The 4,639-nt window shown below is 36.6% G+C and overlaps 1 non-coding gene across 1 annotated transcript; it reads left to right on the forward strand.

The window, feature by feature from the left end:
• The first annotated feature begins 3,879 nt into the window (after window positions 1-3,879).
• LOC127098939 (small nucleolar RNA R71) lies at window positions 3,880-3,986 on the forward strand. The gene has a single exon (XR_007793622.1). It is a non-coding gene; the product is annotated as a small nucleolar RNA R71 (small nucleolar RNA).
• Window positions 3,987-4,639: the final 653 nt, after the last annotated feature.

The raw sequence follows: 4,639 nt of genomic DNA on the forward strand, positions 1-4,639 counted from the left end.
ATGGACATCGCACCATATGGTGGGCCAATAAAGACCAACTTGAAGAATATTAGTGTGATTCTTTGACGTGCTTGTGTGCCTTCCATAGGGAGAGGAATGACTATAGTTTATAATGATTTCGATTTCCTCCTCAGGAACGCAACGGCAGAAAAGGCCATCGGCTCCTCTTTTGAAGAGGAGGGGTTCGTCCTAATAAAAATGTGTTAATTCATTAAAGAATCTCTTCTTCTAATGGTAGGTCATATCAGGAGGCAGAACTTTAGCTACAAGGTAGTTTACGTAGCCCGCATGCTAGGGTACAATCCTATGTACCAAGGCAGCTTCTTCTGGTATCTCGCTCACAATGTTTGAGTATTGTGCTTTAAGGTATTTATGGTAGTGATCATAACTCATTCCTTTAATGTCAAATGATGTGACCAATATATCATAAGTAAAATCATCATTTATGGGTACATGGTTTGGTTTTAGATCCTCTAGCCTTGAGAGGTGGTCAGTTACCACATTTTTTATTCCTTTTTGTCTCATATTTTCAAATGGAATTCCCATAACACTAGGATCCACCGAAGTAATCTTGGTTTCGCATCCTTTTTTCTTAATAAATATCTTATAGTAGCGTGGTCTTTGAAGATGATTATTTTAGCTCCTAGTAAGTAAGAACAAAATTTATCGATTGCAAACACTATAGCTAAAAGTTCTTTCTCAGTAGTTGCATAATTCATTTGAGCAGCGTCTAAAGTTCTGCTTGCATAGTATATGACATGTAGTTTCTTATCTTTATGTTGTCCCAAGATAGCGCCTACAACATAGTCACTAGCATCACACATAATTTTAAATAGTTGACTCCAATCAGGAGGTTGCATAATAGGAGCAAAGATTAATTCCGCTTAAGGAGATTAAAATACTTAACGCATTTTTTCGTTGAAGATGAATTCAACATATTTTATTAGAAGACCAGTCAAAGTTTTAGTAATTTTAGAGAAGTCTTTAATAAAACGTCGGTAGAAACGATGCAACCCAAGAAAAATTATGACCTATCTAATCGTTTTAGGCGGAGGGAGGTTTTCAATGACTTCTATCTTAGATTTATCAACCATAATTCCTCTTTCAGACACTACGTGTCCTAGAACTATGTCTTCCTTCACCATGAAGTGTCATTTTTCCCAATTAAGTACTAGGTTGACTTTAACGCACCTTTCCATAACTTTTTCTAAGTTATCAAGGCATCCTTAAAAAGTAGATCTACATATGAAAAAATAATCCATAAAAACTTTCATGATATCATCTAGGAAGTCTGTGAATATTGCCAGCACACATCACTGGAAGGTTACGGGAGCATTGCATAGTCTGAATGCCATTCGACGGTAGGATAAATTTCCATAAGGACATGTAAAAGTAGTCTTCTCTTGGTCGTCTGGGTGAATTAGAATTTGGAAAAATCCTGAGTATCCATCTAAATAGAAAAATTATGAGTGTCTAGCTAAACGTTCGAGCATTTGATCAATGAAAGAAAGGGGAAATGGTCATTTCGAGTTGCTTTGTTTATCTTTCTATAATCTATACACATAAACCATCCAGTTTCTGTATGTTTAGCTACAAATTCTCCCTTTTCATTTTTAACAATTGTTACACCTCCTTTCTTAGGGACGACATGCAATGGGATAACGCATTGATTGTCTAAGTTTTGATAGATTATTCCAGCATCTAATAAATTTAGCACTTCCTTCCTGACTACATCGCTCATGATAGCATTGATCCTTCTTTGATGCTCTATAGAGGCTTTAGAGTCATCTTCTCGCATAATTCTGTGCATGCACATAAAGGGGCTTATCTCTTTCAGATCAGAAATATTATAGCCTAAATCTGTAGGATATTTTTTTAACACCATCAAAAGTTTCTCGGTCTCTTCTTCATTAAGATCAACACTAACTATAATTGGGTGATCAAGTCATTCATCAAGAAATTCATACCTTAGATTCTTGGGTAGAACCTTAAGTTCTACTAATGGCTGCTTAGGGCTTAGCATAAGGTCATGTGTAAGTGTTAAGCATTCTCTCAGTCCGTCATCAGCGTATTGGTGATGGTATTCATCCTCGTCTTCTTTTAACATTTCTTCGGCTGGAAGTTCTACTAATTATGTAAATGGTTAGGGAGGTGCAAATGCTAACTCTTTTATGCATTCATCAATGATGTCTATAAAACAACAGGTTTCGTCTGTAGTTGGGGTATTTAGAAACTGGAAAAGGATATATTCGATTTTCTCTTCTCCTACCTCGAATGTTAACTTCCCTCATTTTACGTATGTTATCGCACCGACTGTGGCTAAGAAAGGTCTTCCTAAGATGATGGGATTATTAGAGTCTTCCTTTATATCCATTACTATGAAATCCGTAGGGATATAAAATTGGCCAATGCGGATTGGAATATTTTCCATCATTCCCACAAGCTATTTAACATAACGATCTACCAATTGGAGGGACATTCTAGTGGGTCTCAAGTCTCCTAGCTTTTATTTTTCACATATGGAAGGAGGCATCAAACTAACGCTATCTCCGAGATCACATAATTCTTTGTCGATGAAAAACTTGCTTATTACACAAGGAATATAAAAACTACCAGGGTCTTTCAATTTATGTTGCATGTTGTTTTGGATAATGGCGCTACACTATGCAGTGAGTGCCACAATCTCATCATCTTCAAGTTACTTCTTATTTGACAGGATATTTTTCAGGAACTTAACATATGAAGGCATTTGATTTATGGCCTCAGTGAAAGGTATAGTAACATGGAGTTGTTTTAGGAGCTCGATGAATTTTTTAAACTGACCCTCATTCTTATTTTTGGCTAGTCTATGAGGGTAAGATGCATTTAGTTTTTATGGAGGTGGAGTTACATAAGGTTTCTCCTTCTAAATATCATCTTTATTAGTAATAGTTTATTTATCATCAACTATTGGTTTTATTACTTGACTCTCATCAACAACTCTCTCAGGTTCCTCTTCTACTCTTTTGTACAGCATAGGGTTTTCAACTTTTGGGTCTACTGGTCCATCCAACTCTGTCCCACTTCGTAGTGTGATATGGTTTGCATGTCCCTTAGGATTTGGTTAAAGTTGTCCTGGAAATCTGCCAGCTGAGCAGTAGTGGCCTCTTGTTGTTGGACAACTTGAGATATTTGAGTCTCAAGTATCTTGTTATGCATAGACATGGATTCAACCTTGTTTGCTAATTGTTTTACTGGCTCGTTAGTATGAACATTTTGATTCATGAACTCTTTTTTTGCTAGGTCTAGTATGCAATGAAATTCTCCATCATAACTTCTAAGATTGACTTTCTAGGAGTAGGAGTAGCAATGGCTCCCTTTTGAAAACCTGGAGGGTTTAAAGATGGAGGGCTTGACACAAATAATGCATTATTGTTGTCGTAAGAAAAGTTAGGATGGTTTCTCCCTCCAGGGTTATAAGTGTTGGAATAAGGATTTTCTTACGCATAGTTGACATGGTCTGGCGCAGTTCCAGCCAATGTTTGGAAATCGGTGGCTATATGTCCTTGGACTCCACAAATTTTGCAGTTTAAGGATACAACAACTATGATGGCTGGAGTAGTTATAGTTAAGTTGTTGATCTTCTGGGTAAGTGTCCTGACTTTAGAATTTACATGATCAATTCCATTGAATTCAAACATTCCTCCTTTTTGTTGGGTTTTCTCGACTTAAACTCGTTCAGTTCCCCATTGGTAATGATTTTGGGCCATATTTTCGATAAATTGGTAGGCTTCATCGAAGGGTTTGTTCATTAAGGCTCCACCAACAACAACATCTATGGTCATTCTGGTATTTTATAGTAGACCATTGTAGAAATTATGAATGATAAGCCATTGTTCCAATCCATGATGAGAACATAGTCTTATCATATCTTTATATCTTTCCCATGCATCAAAAAGTGATTCTCCTTCGGTTTGTTTAAACATAGTTATATGATTTCTCAGTACTGTCTCTTTGCTTGGTGGGAAATATCTGGCTAATAATACCCTATTAAGTTCATTCCATGTGGTGATTGAGTTTGCAGGTAGAGATTGTAGCCATGCTCTGGCTCTATCTTTCAGGGAAAATGGAAATAAACGTAGTCTAATGGCTTATGGATTAGCATCATTGCTCTTTAATGTGTCTGCATATTGTACGAACACTTATAAATGAAAATTTGGATCCTCGGTGGGATTTCCAGAGAATTGGTTATGTTGCACAATTTGCACCAGAGACTGTTTTAATTTGAAAGTGTTCACATGGATTGTAGGTGGAACAATTCTTGAGTGTGGTTCGTCCTGAGACAGAACTGCAAAGTCCTTGAGCGGACGATTATTAGCTTCAACCATTGGTTCAAATATGTCTCTAATTTCAAGTATTTGGTGTTTCAGGTGAATCTAACGCTCGACTTTAGGGATCGGTTGTTCTAACTCTTATGTGTTAGATAGAGTATTGAGCATATAACCATTAAAAATATAATAAAACGTCTTAATCTATATGCGTAACAATGAAGTTATGATGTTGACTAATAAATTCCCCGACAAGGATGCCAAAAACTTGATTTAATCTATGTTTTCTTTCTCTTAGATGCTTCCGGCAAGTGCACGGAATCTAACGGAGT

The sequence above is a fragment of the Lathyrus oleraceus genome, chromosome 6, assembly GCF_024323335.1.
Source record: "Lathyrus oleraceus cultivar Zhongwan6 chromosome 6, CAAS_Psat_ZW6_1.0, whole genome shotgun sequence".
Taxonomy (NCBI): Eukaryota; Viridiplantae; Streptophyta; class Magnoliopsida; order Fabales; family Fabaceae; genus Lathyrus; species Lathyrus oleraceus.